Genomic DNA, 21,223 nt, shown 5'->3' with positions numbered 1-21,223 from the left:
ATGTCTAGTCGTTCACAGACCTATTGCTGGCTGAGGGACCAGCGATATATCGGCCAGTGTGTGCGCAGCATTAGACATGTTCAGTTTAAGTGATAAAACCTCCATGAACATTTGCTTCTCAATGTAAACAATTCTGTCTGTTGTCATTCATCTGTTTCGTGTAGATGGGCGCACAAGCAGGAATACCTCGGAGGGAGATCTCATTGTGTCTCCAGGTTATATACTAGAAGATAAGAACATCAGACAAGAGTCTCCAGAAGAAAAACCCATTATCCCCAATACACACCCAACATTTCCCATCGCAGATATTTCATCTGGTCCCTCTAGTCATGAGGAACCTTCTCCTGATCATTCACACAGTACAGACCATAAAGATGATACAGTATCATCCAGTTCTGAGTTTGGTAAGAGTTCTATACATCCGTCAGATTCTGTTTTACATCAGAGTCATCAAACAGGGGAGAAACCATTTCCATGCTCTGAGTGTGGGAAATGTTTTAGCAATAAAGACCGTCTAGTTAAACATGAGAGACTTCACACAGGCGAGAAATTACTTTCATGCTCTGAATGGGAGAAATATTTTACAGATAAATCAGCTTTTAATACACATAAAAGAAGTCAAACAGGTGAGAAACCATTTTCATGCTCTGAATGTGGGAAATGTTTTGCACATAAATCATCTCTTGTTACACATGAGAGAAGTCACACAAGTGTGAAACCATATTCATGCTCTGAATGTGGGAAATGTTTTAGAAAGAAATCAAATCTTCTTAACCATGAGAGAATTCACACAGGCGAGAAACCATTTTCATGCTCTGAATGTGGGAAATGTTTTAGAAGGAAATCACATCTTGTTATACATGAGAGAAGTCACACAGGTGTGAAACCATATTCATGCTCTGAATGTGGGAAATGTTTTAGAGAGAAATCAACTCTTGTTAAACATGAGAGAATTCACACAGGGGAGAAACCATTTTCATGCTCTGAATGTGGGAAATGTTTTAGAAGGAAATCACATCTTGTTATACATGAGAGAAGTCACACAGGTGTGAAACCATATTCATGTTCTGAATGTGGGAAATGTTTTAGAGAGAAATCAACTCTTTTTAATCATGAGAGAATTCACACAGGTGAAAAACCATTTCCATGTCCTGAATGTGGGAAATGTTTTAGCGAAAAATCAAATCAAGTTAGACATGAGAGAAGTCACACAGGTGAGAAACCATTTTCATGTTCTGAATGTGGGAAATGCTTTAGCGAAAAATCAAATCAAGTTAGACATGAGAGAAGTCACACATGTGAGAAACCATATTCATGCTCTGAATGTGGGAAATGTTTTACACAGAAATCATCTCTTGTTACACATGAGAGAAGTCACACAAGTGTGAAACCATATTCATGCTCTGAATGTGGGAAATGTTTTAGAAAGAAATCAAATCTTCTTAACCATGAGAGAATTCACACAGGGGAGAAACCATTTTCATGCTCTGAATGTGGGAAATGTTTTAGAAGGAAATCACATCTTGTTATACATGAGAGAAGTCACACAATTGTGAAACCATATTCATGCTCTGAATGTGGGAAATGTTTTAGAGAGAAATCAACTCTTGTTATACATGAGAGAATTCACACAGGGGAGAAACCATATTCATGTTTGGAATGTGGGAAATGTTTTACACATAAATCAGCTGTTCATAAACACCAGAAAACTCACACACAAATAGTATAGGGTGAGATTTAATAGGATGAGAGATTCAGAAAGTGAGAGATTTGGTGAGAAATCTCCAGTTTTTATAAAGCGGCAATCATTTACACTTCAAAATCAAACTGGTTTAGCAGTGTTAATGATTGCCGCTTTAAAAAAACTGGAGATTTCTCACCAAATCTCTCACTCTGTGAATCTCTCATCCTATTAAATCTCACCCATAATTTTAATTAACTGATCTACATGAAACGGAAGCATCAATACTAAATTCCTCTATCATCCATTGTATGTGGATTCTTAGATACAGTGTCTAGATAAACTTTCCTATGCCGAAAATGAATGTCTAACATGGTCAAAATGTAGACCTGAAAAGGTCGATATGTGTTTTTCACATTTTTTGGTGTCAGTGTTGACATGGACTCCCAATTAGTGTAAAGCATAACCTCTTGGTTCCCTCTCCACCCTTGGTGCAAGTTACACACATGTAATGCCGGCGGCCACATCTGATTGGCTGAATACATCTGTCAGTTATGCTGATGTTCCAGTTCTATTGCTGCTGTGATGTATTCCCATGGTTACAGTGACATGAGCGATCAGTGTGCAATAAGACTCCATGTCTCCTAGTCTGACTGTATATGGGAAAGCAGCTGGTGTATGTATTACTGAGTCATTATATAACCGCATTGTTGTACCTGTGCTTTATGTATAACAGCCTCTCTGCAATATATATGTAATAAATACACTGTGTGACCCTGTACTGTAATGTGTGTGGTGTATACTGATATTTGGGCCATCACTATGACTCTGCGCCTCTTGTCACACCCCCGGCACCTATGTAGGAGGTGCATGTGCTGGGATTGCCGAGCCGGCCACGTTCCGTGGTACTCACAGCCCACGGGCCCAGCACCATGCAGCTTTATGGATCCCATTTGGCATCCGGTACCTAGACACAACTCCCGGCCACCTCCACGTGAGCCCCATAATGTGGGATCTGTTATTCTGTCACTGGGGTCAGAGCTGGAAGATAATGTGTTCCCACAGGGCAGATGCAGGTGTCTGATGCTATGTGGCAGGATCTGTACAACTGCCCCCATTATATAACATGAGACACATAGGGGGGAATGTACTAAGATGGGCGTATACGGCAGATCCCGATACAAATGGAAAGAAATGAGATTGGCCGTATAAGACCCAATAATACGAATGGACCATACATTTACAGAGATTACATATTCTCCTCATTTGTATTTTCCGATGATGTAGTCCATATTCTGTTACCGGTGCGTTAAAGTTCGAGGTGACCAAGATGGCTGGATCCCAGAAAAGTACTTCAATAAATTACTTTAGTTTTAAAGTACACTTACTGTATTTGCTGGCGTATAAAACTACTTTTTTTCCCCCTGAAAAACATGCCTCCAAGTGGGAGGGTCGTCTTATACGCCGGGTGTACTTATATAAAGTGCAATAGTTCAAGCTATGTGAATGCGCAATCAAACCACAGTGCAGCTAACATACAGGACCACAGAGTAGATACACCTCGAACTACTCCAAAAGACAAAGGCAGCAAAAGATGGAGTGGAACTCAGTGGTATCTAAGTACAGAGGGTGTATAGCCTCAAATAAAAACGCCACCCCACGATCAACGTGAACCCGAAGCGTGGCGAGCGCAGCGGTACGCGTCCTACGACCTTTTCATACCCCCACTATCCACGTCGGCGTGGAGTTGAGAATAGAATAGTGTGGCGAGCGCAGCGAGCCACCGAGCCCGAATCGTGGCGAGGGGACGCGGATACCTTCACAGGTAAACGCGTCCCTTCGCGGCCTTCACAGCTATCCTCGTCCCCTCGCGGGGCTCGCCACGCTTTGGGCTCGCTGCGCTCGCCACACTATTCTATTCTCAACTCCACGCCGACGTGGATAGTGGGGGTATGAAAAGGTCATAGGACGCGTACCGCCGCCCCTCGCAGGCTCGCTGCGCTCGCCACGCTTCGGGTTCACGTTGATCGTGGGGTGGCGTTAACAATTGTGGGGGCCATTTCACACTTCAGGGTGGCTATTTGGCCTCTGTGGGCCATTTAACATTGATTCCTATGGAAAAATCGTGTCAATTGAGGCATTGAACAGAAAAATCGGGTCAATTGAGAAATTTAACATTGGTCCCTATGGGAAATCGCGTCGGTCGCGTCGCACCCGATTTTTTTAGTGCATTCAATGCCCGCGATGACCGCGATATCCTATCTGTCCTATCTAGTGGCGCCGTGAAAGTAAAGAAGTACCAAAGGTTTTAATATGGAGGATACACTTACAAAGTGTTGACGATAATAAAAGCGTGTAACAATGAAACCAAGGCAAAGCAGCAGGCATAAAGATGTTCTCGGAAGTCTCCTGTCCAGGGTCCCTTGGTCCGGAATCAAGGGGGGCTCAGTCCAGGATCTTCCTCCGCCGTGGATACTGCTACCCGGAAGTCAAGTGTCCAAACGCAAATACACACGCTTAACGCGTTTCGGAAAACAAAGTTCCTTCTTCAGAAGCGTGATAAAATGTCCCCAGGCAGGCATATATATACCTCCTATCATTAAAACAAATACAATACATCTGCCGCTAATCGGCATACAATATCCGGATTCCGTGTGAAGAAAGATGGCGGTGCGTTCCATATGCCGGAAGTACGTCACCCCATGCGTTCCAATAGCCGGAAGCGATCGCGATACAGTGGTTTAGACGTAGCTGTGCGTTCCAGCCTTCTGGCGCTTGCTTTCCAATTCTTTCTTTAAGGCAATACCTCACAATTTGGATCAATAAATATGTATGTAATGATTGCTCACAGGGAAAACGGATATTGTGTACATAAATTATCAATACACATAAGATCTGTAAAAAAACAAAAAGATTTGTTAGAGTACAATCCAAAATATTATGATACCAGCACCAAATAGAAAAAGAAGAAAAAGAAAAGAGCAGTGAGAACTTGAAGAGTAGAACAAATTTTTAACTCAAAAAGGGTTTCAACTTAAAATCCCCATTGAGGCCTTTGGGTACCAATGTCCCCAATTTATGGATCCAGCGCATCTCTGTCCTTGAGAGACGTTTGGCTAGATCATTGGTTCAAGTTTTGGGGATAATTTGTTCCATTGCACAAAAGTTTGAAATATGGCTTTCCTTCGAGTTGTGAACAACCCTAAAATGTGCTGATACAGTATGTGTTCTTAACTGTTTCCGGATGTTGTATATGTGTTCAGCAGTACGTGCTTTTAATTGTCTACTAGTTTTGCCTAAATAGGCCAAGCCGCAACTGCATTGAAGCAGATATACAACGTTTCTGGAATGACATGTCAAAAATTGTTTAATTGATACACTGGTGCCATTTATCATCAACTGCTCTATTTTTCTATCTTTGGCCTTTACTGTTTTACAGGCCAAACAGGAGCCACAGCGATGGAACCCAATGGTTCTAATCGCTTGACGGGGTTTCTCCTCTGTTGAACTATGTACCAGATGATCTCGTAATGATGGTGTTTTTTTATAAATAAATTGAGGTTTGTCTGGTAACTCTGGACCTATAACGGGATCATTTTGAAGGAGATACCAGTTGGTCTTAAAGACCCGCTCTATATGCACTTGAACCTATCATTAGTTTCCTTAGGTTTGGCTTTTACTTCCAATAAGCTGGTTCTCTCAATTTGGTTAATTCTCTCTTTTGCTTTATTAAGGATTTGGCTCGAATAACCCTTAACCTGCAATCGATCCGAAACTTCTTGTATTTGGGATTCACAGACAGAGGGGTCGGTGTAATTCCGCTTGATGCGGGTGAATTGCCCAAAAGGAATGGCATCAAGCCAGTTTTTATGATGCTGACTGGTGGTGTAAATGAAGCTGTTAGAATCCGTTTCTTTTCTAAACGTTTTCGTTTTGAGAGTATTGGATTCAATGTAGATGTTGAAATCCAAGAAGGATACCTCCTTCTGGCTACAACTGAATGTAAGTTTAATGTTCCTGCTATTACTATTCAAAGAATCACAGAAAGAGTCTAAGGAATTCTTATCCCCTGACCAAATAAAAAAAATATCATCTATAAAACGGCTCCAGGACACCAGGCCTACCCCCAGCTCGCCACCCTGCCACACCACTTGATCTTCCCAGTGGGCCATAAATAGGTTGGCATAGCTGGGGGCAAACCTGGTGCCCATTGCCGTTCCGGTACACTGTAAATAAAAAGACCCTTCATGCACTTATATAACAAACTATATTTTGAGTGGAAATATTGGGGGGGTCGTCTTATACGCTGGCAAATACGGTATCTACCGTTATGATCAGCAGAATTTCCAATACAGCATACGGTACTTGTGTATTATCTGGGCACCCGATTTTTCCTTTTCAGGGTCCATGGGTCCCACAGGGGACATCGGGGTTGTAGGCGGATCCAGGGGTCCGAGGCACCAATCAGCGAAGCATCTTTAAGTTTCCCAGAAGGCCCGGGCCCTCTCCCCTACAGCCCCGCCTCCAGGGCTCTACCCAGTTTTTTGTTGGTGCCTGCAGGAAGCAGACGCACCTTTTTATCAGCGGGGATTGCCTCGCTGAGGCAATCCCACAAAAAAGCTTATTTTTATTTTTCACTTTTGAATCTGCCGCCTTTACGGCAGAAGTCGCTTTGCAGCTCAGCCGCTCAACGCCGTCAGTCACTGACCGCGGAGCGAGCGGCTGCATCTCTCCTCCCGGCGCCGAAATTTCCCCCATGACAGGCGTCAAGCGGGGTAATCCGGCGGGGGAGACCTCGGCGAATAGCACCTCCGGACGTCTCCCCCTGGCAGCTTGCCCGGACCAGGAAAGATGGGAGGGGGGAGTGGGGGGAAAGGTGACGAGGGCAAGAGAAGGAGGTATATGTAAATGGCAATACCAGTCATGTATATATGAAACACTCAGGTGATGTAAATGAGCTTCATGCCGTTTCCTTAATTGTTGATGCACGGGGCAACAAAGCAGTAATGGGATGGCGTATGTATTCAGTCACAGTCTGACATTCTTGTGGGGGGGTTATGCGAGTCGGTTTCTTCTTGCAGGTAGGCTTCTGCGTCGCTTGGGGATAGGAAGTCTTTAAATGAGGTTCCGTCAAATATCCTGAGTCTGGCTGGGTATAAGAGCGCAAACTTGCGGCCATCGCGGATGAGATTAGCGCAGATAGGTGAGAAATCCTTTCTTGCCTTGGTCAGCTCGGCAGAATAGTCCTGGAATAAAAGTATTTTATGCCCCTCTGTAACGATCAGATCGATCAGGTGATCGATCAAATTAACGTATGCCTCCTGTTATGATTATCTGTTCGATCAATGTATGTCTGATATTGTTGTAAAGTTATGTCTCCTGTGAGTATTGGAATCAGGACATGTCTGTTATTATGTGGGTAAACTGTAGGTGACCCTGGTTTGAGTTTGAGGCATGTATTTCCTCTGTTTGACATCTGTGGACTCCTCTGGAGTTAGGATGTAAGATAAAGATCTGAGACCCCTCATAAACCAGATTGGGGGGGAGAGCAATAGTGTCCAGCCAACAGGCCAAAGTTGCTCTGGCCCTCCACTAAATTACCTCTTATCACTTGAGGAATGTATAAAATCTACTTCAAAGCAGAGCAAATTCTTTATGGGAAAGATCCTATATCTAGGGACCTTCACTAGGCTCAGCAAGGGAATGGTTAAAAATCCCAAGGGTCGGAGGGATGAGGGAGGCTGCAGAAAAAAACCTCTGTACCTTGGGATAGTCAGTGGTCACTACCTGGGGGTGTAGCAAACAGGCTGTAAGCGACCAGAGATTTCTTGTGGAGAACCCCCCCACATCAGGATTTTAAGTGTAAGATACGGTTCTGTCATTTTTCCTATTTATTTTATTTCTGAAATTGCATTTAATCTTGTGTGTACTTTTAAAATCATTGTAATATCTTGTAACTATTTTTTAAAGCTCTGTAGTATTTCTAGGAATAAATAATACATATTCTCAGTCCTGGTCCTGTGTTCTTAAGACTCATTAGCCTCAGAAGAGAACACTCCAGCGTGTTACCATTTGTATATTGTATTGTGCGGTCAGGTGCGAGCCAAGCCGCCCCTTGCGCAGTTTCAAGCGCTAAAATCAGGTTTTGGCTGGTGGCAGTGTACCCGAGAGTCCAAAGTGAACCCCAGTCACGGCCGGAGCTGCTCAGATTGACGTATCGGAGCAGGCGACCGGTGGGTCCGTGACACCCTCCCAGGTCAGGGGTTTAACCTTGCGGGATTCTACTCATAATAATTCTTTGTGGAGGTAGTTCAGTGTTTTAAATATTACTGCACGAGGTCTGGCGCCCTCTTGTGTTCTCTGTGGGCCTAACCTGTGAGCCTGTTCAATTACTAAATCATTGCATCTATCCTGCACATTTAATAAATTGGGGAGGGTGATCCTGATAAAGTCGTAGAGGCCCTGACTCTTGACGGTTTCTGGGAGTCCGATCAGACGCAGGTTATTACGTCTGGACCTGTTTTCAAGGTCCTGAATTTTATTCTGCAATTGGTGAATAGCTTTTGTATGATCTTTTGAGACCAACTTTATCTCAGCTACCTCTGCAAAAGTCTCTCCAACTCTATGTTCAGTCTCAAGCACCCGTTGTTGTAGCGGAGCAATCTGCCTAATTATATCAGCAGTCTGCTGCTTCAATAGGGGAGATATGGCAGCTCTCACAGCATCAATGAGGTCCCCATATGTCACTGGGGCTTGTGGGTCAGGGAGTGAGGTGTCTCTGCGTGGTTTGTGTGGGGTATCTGGGCGAGCCAGGTTTACCTGCAGATCCTCGGATTCCCTCTCCTCCTCCTCCTCAGAGGGATATTGGCTGTACAGCGGTGACCCCGGGAGAGACGCGCTGGGCGTGATGTGTGGCGCCATCTTGGGTTCCCTGCTTTTCTTCTCTCCCTCCTTCTTGTGGCGCTTGGTGTTGCTGGGCATCGCGGGGAAATACTTTTCCATATACCGCGGGTATTCGGCGGTATAGCGGTGAGTGGGGGGGAGCCATTAGTCGAGGCGCAGTGCCTTGTAAATGATATAATTGGGCTAACCGGCAGCGGAGCTGATTCTCTCAGCCTCCTCTCATAGGGTAGCCGGAACCGGAAGTCCGTATGTGGATTCTTAGATACAGTGTCTAGGTAAACTTTCCTATGCCGAAATTGAATGTCTAACAGGGTCAAAATGTTGACCTGAAAAGGTCGATATGTGTTTTTCACATTTTTTGGTGTCAGTGTTGACATGGACTCCCAATTAGTGTAAAGCGTAACCTCTTGGTTCCCTCTCCACCCTTGGTGCAAGTTACACACATGTAATACAGGCGGCCACATCTGATTGGCTGAATGCATCTGTCATTTATGCTGATGTTCCAGTTCTATTGCTGCTGTGATGTATTCCCATGGTTACAGTGACATGAGCGATCAGTGTGCAATAAGACTCCATGTCTCCTAGTCTGACTGTATATGGGAAAGCAGCTGGTGCATGTATTACTGAGTCATTATATAACCGCATTGTTGTAACTGTGCTTTATGTTATGTATAACAGCCTCTCTGCAATATATATGTAATAAATACACAGTGTGACCCTGTACTGTAATGTGTGTGGTGTATACTGATATTTGGGCCATCACTATGACTCCGCACCTCTTGTCATACCCCCGGCACCTATGTAGGAGGTGCATGTGCTGGGATTGCTGAGCCGGCCACGTTCCGTGGTACTCACAGCCCACGAGCCCAGCACCATGCAGCTTTATGGATCTTATTTGGCATCCGGTACCTAGACACAACTCCCGGCCACCTCCACATGAGCCCCATAATGTGGGATCTGTTACTCTGTTACTGGGGTCAGAGCTGGGAGATAATGTGTTCCCACAGGGCAGATGCAGGTGTCTGATGCTATGTGGCAGGATCTGTACAACTGCCCCCATTATATAACATGAGACACATTGGGGGAATGTACTAAGATGGGCGTATACGGCAGATCCCGATACAAATGGAAAAAAATTAGATTGTCCGTATAAGAACCAATAATACGAATGGACCATACATTTACAGAGATGTCATATTCTCATTTGTATTTTCTGATGATGTAGTCCATATTCTGTTACCGGTGGGTTAAAGTTCAAGGGGACCAAGATGGCTGGATCCCAGAAACGTACTTCAATAAATTACTTTAGTTTTAAAGTACACTTACTGTATTTGCTGGCGTATAAAACTACTTGTTTCCCCTGAAAAACATGCCTCCAAGTGGGAGGGTCGTCTTATACGCCGGGTGCACTTGTATAACAAACTATATTTTGAGTGGAAATATTGGGGGGGGGGCGATTTTTTATTGTACAGGCACCCAGATGACTAATTCCTATGTTAAATGCCCCCCAGACCCGATTTTTGATTGTGCACCTACCTTGATGGGTAATGCCTATGTCAAAAGCCCCCCATTGTTAACGCCACCCCGCGATCAACACCTACCCAAAGCGTGGCGAGCGCAGCAGTACGCGCCCTCCAACCTTTTCATACCCCCACTATCCACATCGGCATGGAGTTGATTTTATATAGTGTGGCGAGCCCAAAGCGTGGCGAGCGGACGTGGAATACATGTTAAGTAATCCGAGTCCCCTCGCCACGCTTCGGGCTCGTATTCCACGTCCCCTCGTGGGGCTCGCTGCGCTTGTTACACTATATAAAATCAACTCCACGCCGACGTGGATAGTGGGGGTATGAAAAGGTCGGAGGATGCTGCGCTCGCCACGCTTCGGGTTGGAGTTAACAATGGGGGGGGGGGGGGCATTTTACCTAATAATTACTCATCCTGGTGGGTATACAATTAAAAATCGGGTCAGGGGGGCCATTTAACATTGAGTACAATGTAAAAATCGGGTCGGAACGTCCAAAAACCCCAAAAATCGGGTCCCATCGCATGCCTTAAGTACTGGCATGCGATGAAAAAAATCGGTAGCCCACATATTACACAAGTACCCAGCATACACATCAGCAAACTCAGGAGCCCCGCCCCCTGCATCAAGAGGCTGAGTTGGTTTCTTCCTGGCACTTCTGCAGTCAGTGTTCATCCAAGAATGAGGCTACTCTAACACTGACAGGGTCCTGGTTATATAAGCTACAGAAGCTACCCTAACATTGACAGGCTCCTGGTTATATAGGCTACAGTGACTACCCTAACACTGACAGGGTCCTGGTTATCAAAGAAAAGCAGGAAGGACTAGCACAGACCCGTAGATTTTTTGACCGGCGCCAGCTCATGGCTACTTTGGGGTCGAGGACTTTAGAGAGGTCCTCATCTAGTAGTAGGATCGGCCAGTGTTGCTGGATGATTTGTTGTATATTCCTCCACTCTCTGCAGTAGTTTCCTACAAATCTGATTTGTACTACTACTAGATGAAGACCTCTCTAAAGTCCTCGACCCCAAAGTAGCCATGAGCTGGCGCCGGTCAAAAAATCTACGGGACGAATTAGTCCATAGCCACTATAAAAAAACTCAAAAACCGGACATTGCACAGGGATCCTTTGCTTGTGGGAGCTGCAAAGCTTGCGAATATATGCATAAATGCGGGGAAGTGGAAGATAAATATGGTAACAAGATCCAAATCCAACAATTCATTAATTGCAACTCAACAGGGGTCATATATTGTATTATATGCCCTTGCAAAATGAAATATGTAGGTATGACTACCAGAGCTCTGAAACAAAGAATATTGGAACACGTGGGAACAGTACGGAATTCTATCTCTGATATAGCCAAATTTAAGAAACTGACATCAGTGGCACGCCACTACCATCGCCATCACAAGAACTCATTTAAGGGAACTCAGGTCATTGGCCTAGAACGAATAAAACTGGGAATTAGAGGTGGAGACCTCCAGAAGAACCTCCTACAGCGAGAGAGTGAGTGGACATTTAAATTAAATGCCCTCTCACCGTCAGGATTAAATGAATACATCAACTATCAAGTATTCCTGTAAATACCCTTGATAACAACAGATATTGTACCATAGTTAAGCAACTAAAATATAATTCATTATATTCAATATACAACAATGGATAACCAATCACTTACTTAATTAAAATTTGGATTATCATATAAACTTCAAAACACTAATTCACGAGTGGGGTACCTTCCATACCCCTTGCACTAATAGTCACACAAAATTCCTACAAAGACAGACTCACCACTAAGAATCTGTCCTCCTATATAGATAGGCACATTATCACTGGGAAACACAGGTTAATGGGACATTAACATCCCACATACCTTGTTCCCCATTTTTATATTTATATTTATTTTCATTATTTTTCTCCTTTTTTATATTCCGCTAAATGCCGAATTTAGTGTATGTGTATATATACACCCCTCTTTAAAAATTATTTTCACATTTTTTCACACTCCTTTCACTTTTACGCACAGATTTTTCACGGTATTTTATATATTTATTTTTTCTTATATATTTAATACTGCCCATATCAAGCCTACTATATAATATAAATACTATATAGTGTATATATATTCACCAAAATATAGTTAGATAATTATGTGATATGCTTTTATAATGAGATATGGATCAGCATTTAATATAATTAGCCCTGATCTAAAAATATGGTCTCAACGGGGGAATACAGATGATGAGATAGATGTAATTAAATCCACAAAGATAAGAGGTCGGGAGAGCTCACCGCAGTATGTTCTCTTCCTTATACACTCTGGGTAAACAGGCAGACTTAGATTGTTCCCTAGGCAACGATACCTACTATCTGGTTGCTGTGGATAAAGCACTAGTAGCGTCAGCATGTACGTACGTGTTTTAATGATTCCAATACGCACCACAGCTGACAGCAAGCCACTAGTTACTATGAGAAGGTTATGAATGGAGTCCGCCTGAAAGGGGAGTAGCCAAGATGTCAGAGCACTAACGTGCCTGAATGACAGCTGGCTACGTAGGGACGCCGCCCGTTGCCATGGTGCAGACGCGGACGGAACCCGCACTGAGGAGGAGTGGCTGTGAGTCTCAGCTGATGGCGAGACCGCAGCCTATTAGAATCTGCTTCCTCATTGAATGACAGGATATATGGCGAATGGCATAGACGCTAGGATAAGTGGCAAGGTCCAATCAAACGGGAGTTTGAATTGCCCGCGAACGGGTGCTAGTACAAATACACGCTATTTAGCTACCATCATGCACTGGTGAACAAGCCTCCAGGCGAAACGCGCGTCCAGTATCGGGGCTAAAAGTCACAGATGGGGAATTTGGTGCACGAAGGATGATCCAGTGAAATTTATTTGAGTATCATTTTCCTTGTTTTGATTTTTCTTATTGCTGGTATAGTCAAGCTGCGGGATCTAACCCTGTTGATTATGTGATGGATACACTGTACCAATGGATTGATTCCCTATGCTAGAGCATGTACATTGTAGCGACTGACTCTACTAAACCTGAGGTTAGGATGCAATATACCTATCAAGAGTGTTCTTAATTAATTTAATGCCTATGTGAGGGACATATCCTATTGTTGTACACTATTGGTAATAAGTAGGTGAAGGATATACTTTTCCCATTTGGGACTGTCACTTCTCATATCTAAGGGACTCTCATTGGTCCCGGCACCAGGGTGATCCTCTGCACTGGTTAAACCATCAGGGGTGAAACTGGATCCGGCTCACAACAGCAGATCCCTATTTCCTTCCTTCCACTGATCCAACCACAGGTCTCCACTATAATCATCCCCTCATCTGGTCCGTTCACTGTCCTTGTGACACACGGCCAGAAAGCAGGAAAGATTGGAGACTAAGGAAAATCAGCTAAACTTCTATCTATTAATATTTATTTTGGGATAAATCCTCAAGAATTAAGCACCAGCAAATTTAGGTATTTACCTTTAAATACCCCAGAACCATATGTTGTGGTAATCCCTCTGTGACAAGCACCTGATAAACAGATATTTCGCCGTAATAATTTTTTAACTCACACCAATCAACAATTGATTGCACATTTTATTATTTGCAGGAATATATTTCTATTACTGTCACTCCATTAAAAATTCAGCCAGGCCATTCTGATGCCTCATGGGTAGAGAGGCCAATCCCGGGATTGCGGGATTAGTACCCGCTTGTAATATACAGGCAGGCATACCGGCAGCGGCTGTTCGCAAGTGTGCTGTAGCGGCATGGCGGCGGTCGGGCTGCGCAGCGTGACCCTTGACATAACGTCACGCTGCACAACCCGGCCGCCGCCATGGTGCTACAGCACAGCACACTTGATTACCTGTTCACGGCGTGTGTTGCTCCCAGTCACCCACTCTCCCTCCTCCGTTTCATGCGCTTAGCCGCCCGCCTGCTGAGCAGCTCCGAGCCGCCCTCCCGATGTTCTCTCCCGCTCGCTCGCCCGCTGTGATGCTCCAAGCCGCCGCCCGCCCGCCAACTGTGATGCTCCAAGGCCACCGACTGCTGGAGATGATGGTCCTGCTACTGCCTGTCAACCCCGTGTAAGTGACAGTGCAGTGCAGGGCAGGGGGGGTTATAGAGAAATGGTGGGGATGATCTGAAGTGCGGCCCGGGCAGTTTGGTTTTTTTTTTTTTTATCAGGGAGGCCAATCCCGGGATCCCGGGAATCCCGGGATTGAGCATTTTTCAATCCCCAATCCCGGGATTGAAAAAATGCCCCGGGATTGGCATCCCTACTCATGGGAGAATATCCCTTTATTGAGATCATTAAGTGATCAAGGCTGATACATTCACATTAATTTGTGATTTTGTGATTAATAATACAAGTAAAATTTGATATGCACCCATTCACATAAACACAGCATGAAAAAATGAAAAAAACTAAAATCTCTTTTCTGTAATAACTCTCTCCCCAATGAATATGGTAATAGGGTGAAGTCAGTAAAATATATAGAAATTTTTCAAGTCGTGCCCCGACAAAAAGAGTCACCCCTTCTTTTCTTCCTTTGTGATACAGGGTCCTGGTTATATAAGCTACAGAAGCTACCCTAACAGGCTCCTGGTTATATAGGCTACAGTGACTACCCTAACACTGACTGGGTCCTGGTTATATAAGCTACAGAAGCTACCCTAACAGGCTCCTGGTTATATAGGCTACAGTGACTACCCTAACACTTACAGGGTCCTGGTTATATAGGCTACAGAGGCTACCCTAACACGGTCCTGGTTATATAGGCTACAGAAGCTACCCTAACAGGCTCCTGGTTATATAGGCTGCAGTGACTACCCTAACACTTACAGGGTCCTGGTTATATAGGCTACAGTGACTACCCTAACACTTACAGGGTCCTGGTTATGTAGGCTACAGTGACTACCCTAACACGGTCCTGGTTATATAGGCTACAGAAGCTACCCTAACAGGCTCCTGGTTATATAGGCTGCAGTGACTACCCTAACACTTACAGGGTCCTGGTTATATAGGCTACAGAGGCTACCCTAACACTGACAGGGTCCTGGTTATATAGGCTACAGTGGCTACCCTAACACTGGCAGGGTCCTGGTTATTAAGGCTACAGTGGCTACCCTAACACTGACAGGGTCCTGGTTATATAGGCTACAGAAGCTACCCTAACAGGCTCCTGGTTATATAGGCTACAGTGACTACCCTAACACTGACAGGGTCCTGGTTATATAAGCTACAGAAGCTACCCTAACAGGCTCCTGGTTATATAGGCTACAGTGACTACCCTAACACTTACAGGGTCCTGGTTATATAGGCTACAGAGGCTACCCTAACACTGACAGGGTCCTGGTTATATAGGCTACAGAGGCTAACCTAACACTGACTGGGTCCTGGTTATATAGGCTACCTTAACAGTGACGGGGTCCTGGTTATATAGGCTACAGAGGCTACCCTAACAGGCTCCTGGTTATGTAGGCTACAGTGACTACCCTAACACTGACAGGGTCCTGGTTATATAGGCTACAGAAGCTACCCTAACAGGCTCCTGGTTATATAGGCTGCAGTGACTACCCTAACACTTACAGGGTCCTGGTTATATAGGCTACAGAGGCTACCCTAACACTGACAGGGTCCTGGTTATATAGGCTACAGTGGCTACCCTAACACTGGCAGGGTCCTGGTTATTAAGGCTACAGTGGCTACCCTAACACTGACAGGGTCCTGGTTATATAAGCTACAGAAGCTACCCTAACAGGCTCCTGGTTATATAGGCTACAGTGACTACCCTAACACTGACAGGGTCCTGGTTATATAAGCTACAGAAGCTACCCTAACAGGCTCCTGGTTATATAGGCTACAGTGACTACCCTAACACTTACAGGGTCCTGGTTATATAGGCTACAGAGGCTACCCTAACACTGACAGGGTCCTGGTTATATAGGCTACAGAGGCTAACCTAACACTGACTGGGTCCTGGTTATATAGGCTACCTTAACAGTGACGGGGTCCTGGTTATATAGGCTACAGAGGCTACCCTAACAGGCTCCTGGTTATGTAGGCTACAGTGACTACCCTAACACTGACAGGGTCCTGGTTATATAGGCTACAGAAGCTACCCTAACAGGCTCCTGGTTATATAGGCTGCAGTGACTACCCTAACACTTACAGGGTCCTGGTTATATAGGCTACAGAGGCTACCCTAACACTGACAGGGTCCTGGTTATATAGGCTACAGTGGCTACCCTAACACTGGCAGGGTCCTGGTTATTAAGGCTACAGTGGCTACCCTAACACTTACAGGGTCCTGGTTATATAGGCTACAGAGGCTACCCTAACACTGACAGGGTCCTGGTTATATAGGCTACAGAGGCTACCCTAACAGGCTCCTGGTTATATAGGCTACAGTGACTACCCTAACACTGACAGGGTCCTGGATATATAGGCTACAGAGGCTACCCTAACACTGACTGGGTCCTGGTTATTAAGGCTACAGTGGCTACCCTAACACTTACAGGGTCCTGGTTATATAGGCTACAGAGGCTACCCTAACACTTACAGGGTCCTGGTTATATAGGCTACAGAGGCTACCCTAACAGGCTCCTGGATATATAGGCTACAGAGGCTACCCTAACACTGACAGGGTCCTGGATATATAGGCTAAAGAGGCTACCCTAACACTGACTGGGTCCTGGTTATATAGGCTACCATAACACTGACCGGGTCCTGGTTATATAGACTACAGAACTCCTGCGTAAGCTGTTTTATAAGTGCAAAGGCTAAACTGTAATATCATAAATGTAAATAACAGTAGAGGGCGCTATTGCCTGAATTATGAATGTTCAAACTAATGTACTGACAAATGTGTACATAGGATTACATAGATTAAAGACACAATGTGAATGCAATGTCCCAGGATTGAGAAGGAAGGACAAAAACACTTGACTTGGTTTAGTCTAATATAACCAGTGACCGTTGTCTATTGGGACAAACATGTTAGAATCTAAAATCGCCTCTATCATCTCATAAGGGAATATACAGATATCCCTTCTTGTCCTATCACCATTTACATTAATGAAATAAACACCCACCTTACTTCTAAAGATTATATTATATACAAAAGCAACAATACCTGACATCAGACTTAAATGAGCAATGACAATATATTCATCAGTCCTGATACCTTCCACCCTTGGTCTCAGGTAGTTTTCCACCATATACCTTCTAGGTTTCTCCTGTGGGAGACCTCTGTTGTCCTGTATTGCACCAGGGCATCTGAGATTTCATTGCCTTCTAGCCCAGTGTGTAATAGACATGTCCCACAGACACAGGCCGTCCATAACACTGGTTATATAGCTCAGTTTCCAGCTTGGTGCTACAACAAGGCGAGCATCCATGTCATCCATCCTTGGGATACAGTACAGCTGTTGGTGTTAATGATGATGATGGGAGGAGCTTTGGTTTCTTCCAGCAGCCTGACTACAGCATGTAGCTCTGCTTACTGACGTGTTCCTTCTTCACCACCCCCATGTATCAGTTCTGGGTGCTTCCTGTGGAGACCACTGTTGCTGACCACTCTGTGGACCTGATGCAGTGTATTGCTTGGGCAGTCTCTTGTATGGACGCTCCACCTCTTTCCGACAGGAACGACTTCCATTCCTGCAGCATCTGCTCCTGGGCCATGGCTGTGTGTGCCTAGGCCCTTGCGCCTCACCCACCCTGCCACTGGTAAGTCAGTGCGTATAGTGACCGGTCGTGGCATGATGACGCTCCACACATGCTGGAGTGCAGTGTATGCTGTCTGTGGGTGTGGTAACTGCTTGGTCCAAAGTTCAATAGGAGTCTTCAGTTCAGTACTCTGGGTGGCAGTGGAGTCAAATGCTCTTCTGCCATAGACCCAGTCATACCAGATGAGGTGCCTACTGCTAAATCCAGGGGTGCTTTCATGTAGGTGGGAGCTGACTGGACAAACATACAGAGATCAGGTCCTTCCCACTGTATTACACTCACTCCCCCACCTCATGGATTCGTGACTTTCACCAAACGTCGAACACACCCTAACAAATATACCTGCTGAATACCCTCTCTAGTAGTGTGCCACGGTGAGGTGGGCATCATCTGTATTTTTATTACTTCACAAGTCAATAATGTCCAGGTACCATCCCTACTGTGAAACCTCTGCGCCTGTAAATGCACCCGGGGATCTATTGGCAAAGTTCCCATTTGTGCCGTTTCTGTGGAAATTAACTTAATTGAATCTCCACCCTCCTCCCACAACCGGAGTATCCCTGTAGGATTTGTAGCATATTTAAATCAAAGGGTGAGGTATAGGATCCCGACAGTCATTAGCCCAATGTTGGGATCCTGACTGCCCAGACTCAGGCAGCAAGGGCAGTGTCACAAAGCCCCTTGCGGGCTCGGTGCTCTCACCACCTATTCTATTCTCCCTCTATCACATCATGGACCCCCATGAGGGAGGATAGCCAGGGGCCGTTGGGACCCCAAGTGTTGGGGTTTTAACAGTCAAGATCCTGACTGTCGGGCACCCATATCAAATCACTCTGTTTCCCATCATCAATCGCAATGGGAGCTTTCTCTGTCTCTGGTGCAGTAGCTTCCGTCTCACAAACCCCAGGTCGTGTTCCTTGTATAATTACAGGTATAGCTTTAGGAGGGTTTGTATACAGCAGATCCCTGATAAACATTTGACGTATGGGTCAGTCAGTGTGAGACGTATGGGTCAGTCAGTGTGAGAAGTATTGGTTAGTGGGTCTGTCAGTCAGTCCGTGTGTAATGTATGGGTCAGGTAGTCAGTGTGAGACATATGGGTTTAACGGGACAATCAGTGCGAGACGTATGGACTAGTGGGTCAGTCAGTGTAAGACCTATTGGTCAGTGTGTCAATAGATCAGTGAGACATATGGGTCAGTCAGACTGTGTGATACGTGTTGGTCGGTGCATGTGAGACTTATGGGTCAGTGCGTGTGAGACTTATGGGTCAGTCCGTGTGAGACTTATGGGTCAGTCCGTGTGAGACTTATGGGTCAGTGCGTGTGAGACTTATGGGTCAGTGCGTGTGAGACTTATGGGTCAGTCCGTGTGAGACTTATGGGTCAGTCCGTGTGAGACTTATGGGTGAGTCTGTGTAAGACTTATGGGTCAGTCAGTGTGAGATGTATGGGTCAGTTAGTCCGTGTGTAATATATGGGTCAGTTAGTCAGTGTGAGACGTATTGGTTAGCGCAGGGCTGGGCAACACCAGCCCTCCAGATGTTGGTGAACTACACATCCCAGGATGCTTTGCATTGGTTTTGCTATGTGGCCATGCTGAAACTGATGCAAGGCATGCTGGGATGTGTACTTCATCATCATCTGGAGGGCCGGTGTTGCCCAGCCCTGGGTTAGCGGGTCAGTCAGTCCGTGTGTAACGTATGGGTCAGTGGATCAGTCACCTGGGCACACCTTATACATCCTCATACCCGGCACATATACCCCCATACCCACAGTCACCACCCAGCATTACACCTCATACATACACACCTGGGCACACCTTATACATCCTCATACCTGGCACATATACCCCCCATACCCACAGTCACCGCCCAGCATTACACATCATACATACACACCTGGGCACACCTTATACATCCTCATATCCGGCACATATACCCCCCATACCCACAGTCACCACCCAGCATTACACCTCATACATACACACCTGGGCACAGCTTATACATCCTCATGCCTGGCACATATACCCCCATACCCACAGTCACCACCCAGCATCATACCTCATACATCCTCATGCCTGGCACATATACCCCCCATACCCACAGTCACCTCCCAGCATTACACCTCATACATACACACCTGGGCACACCTTATACAGCCTCATGGCTGGCACATATACCCCCATACCCACAGTAACCTTCCAGCATTACACCTCATACATACACACCTGGGCACACCTTATACATCCTCATGCCTGGCACATATACCCCCCATACCCACAGTCACCGCCCAGCATTACACCTCATACATACACACCTGGGCACACCTTATACAACCTCATGCCCAGCACATATACCCCCATACTCACAGTCACCGCCCAGCATTACACCTCATACATACACCCCTGGGCACACCTTACACATCCTCATGCCCGGCACATATACCCCCCATACCCACAGTCACCACCCAGCATCACACCTCATACATCCTCATGCCTGGCACATATACCCCCCATACCCACAGTCACCGCCCAGAATTACACCTCATACATACACACCTGGGCACACCTTATATATCCTCATACCTGGCACATATACCCCCCATACCCACAGTCACCACCCAGCATTACACCTTATACATACACACCTGGGCACGCCTTATAAATCCTCATGCCTGGCATATATGCCCCCCATACCCACAGTCACCTCCCAGCATTTCACCTCATACATACACACCTGGGCACACCTTATACATCAGGGTTGCCGACCCTCCCGGAATTTCCGGGAGTCTCCCGAAAATCGGGACCCCCTCCCGGCCCCCCGGAAGGGTGGGCAACCCTCCCGGATTCAGGGGGGACCCCCGCTGTCCCCCGGATCGCGGCATTAAAATGCCGCAATCCTCGGGGCTCAGAGGAGGGGGCGGAGCTAAAACGACACAATCGCGTCATTTTAGCCCCGCCCCCTCCACGGAACTCTGTTAATTCCTTGTTTTACCAGCATGGGGGCGGGGCTTAGTGATGTCACTCGTAAGCCCCGCCCCCTGAGCGGCTGGTGAAACTCTCCTCTCCGGGCTTCTCCCGGAGAGGAGAATCTTAAAGTCGGCAACCCTGTTATACATCCTCATACCTGGCACATATACCCCCCATACCCACAGTCACCGCCCAGCATTACACCTCATACATACACACCTGGGCACACCTTATACATCCTCATACCTGACACATATACCCCCCATACCCACAGTCACTTCCCAGCATTACACCACATACATACACATCAGGGCATGGCTGAATAGTAAAGAAAAGGGTGGAGAACTACAAGTCCCAGCATGCACAGCAGTCTCTGCCTTGCAGCACCACAGCTAGGG

At 45.8% G+C, this 21,223-nt stretch overlaps 1 protein-coding gene and 1 pseudogene across 1 annotated transcript in view; both read left to right on the top strand.

Annotated features, from left to right (window-relative positions):
• Positions 1–21,223, top strand: part of LOC146007463 (uncharacterized) — a 137,507-nt gene that overhangs the window by 27,722 nt on the left and 88,562 nt on the right. The window lies entirely within an intron of this gene.
• Positions 1–21,223, top strand: part of LOC146007371 (uncharacterized) — a 34,462-nt pseudogene that overhangs the window by 919 nt on the left and 12,320 nt on the right.

This window comes from Crinia signifera, chromosome 6 (assembly GCF_055691185.1).
Source record: "Crinia signifera chromosome 6, ASM5569118v1, whole genome shotgun sequence".
Taxonomy (NCBI): Eukaryota; Metazoa; Chordata; class Amphibia; order Anura; family Myobatrachidae; genus Crinia; species Crinia signifera.
This window is presented reverse-complemented; position numbering and strand designations above follow the sequence as displayed.